The sequence below is a fragment of the Empidonax traillii genome, unplaced genomic scaffold (assembly GCF_003031625.1).
Source record: "Empidonax traillii isolate 1590-97213 ecotype Southwest subspecies unplaced genomic scaffold, ASM303162v1 scaffold168:size1726349, whole genome shotgun sequence".
NCBI lineage: Eukaryota > Metazoa > Chordata > Aves > Passeriformes > Tyrannidae > Empidonax > Empidonax traillii.
In genome coordinates, this window is record NW_020955361.1 from 1144409 (window position 1) to 1145212 (window position 804).

At 38.8% G+C, this 804-nt stretch overlaps 1 long non-coding RNA gene across 1 annotated transcript; it reads left to right on the forward strand.

Moving 5' to 3' along the window:
- Positions 1-252: 252 nt before the first annotated feature.
- On the forward strand, positions 253-739 carry LOC114058349. Its single transcript, XR_003571422.1, has 2 exons — positions 253-357; positions 641-739. It is a non-coding gene; the product is annotated as an uncharacterized LOC114058349 (long non-coding RNA).
- The last annotated feature ends 65 nt before the right edge of the window (positions 740-804 follow it).

Genomic DNA, 804 nt, shown 5'->3' on the forward strand with positions numbered 1-804 from the left:
AGATATTCACAGCCAAAATTACTTTCAAGTTTTTAAGGCGTTTGTGTAATTTTCACCTGGTATTTTAAACTGGTATTCAGCCGGTATTTACAACCTGATTTAAAAGCTGAGATAAAACCTTGGTTCATTACATTGTTAGACAAGCTGGATAGGAGGAGGTTTTAGTACTGAGGAAACTGTTTTGAACAGGAGGAATCCAGAATAATAAAAAGCAATGTTCAGCTCTAATCCTGTTTCTGTTCTGATTTCTGTCTTCTCTAGGTCAAGGTATTTCAACTGTCATAGAAAAAGCAGAAACAACCCTTGGGATCCCCAGTCCTAGTGAAATCTCTTCAGAGTCTGGAGATACTACAAGAGGTCAGTTTTTACTGCGTAAGATCAACCCTGAAATATTTTCCATAACAGAATCAGCCCCCAAATAACAGCACCTTACTTTTCACCTTGCATATTGAGACCAATAATAAATTAAAATAATAATTTATTGCTTAGTTGTGTTAGCTCTGAAAAGTAGTTAGGAAAATAATCCTAAGGGTAGACTTGCTCCTGGCTGACCCTTGGTGTCTGTTGATTCTCCCCACTCTGGAGCTGACAGGATCTTTTTTTGGAAGTGAGGAACCTAATTTTTTGCCTTCTAATGCAGGAAGTGAGAATCCTGGTGCAGCTGATGATGGCAGCTCCTTTCCTATTGCTGGGGCTCTTGAAGTTTTATCAACCATCTCTACTGCTGTCCAAAGCACAGTAAGTGAGTTGGGAATGTAGGAAGAAATGAATTTAAGAGAACTTTGGGGTTTTGACCTTTCACCT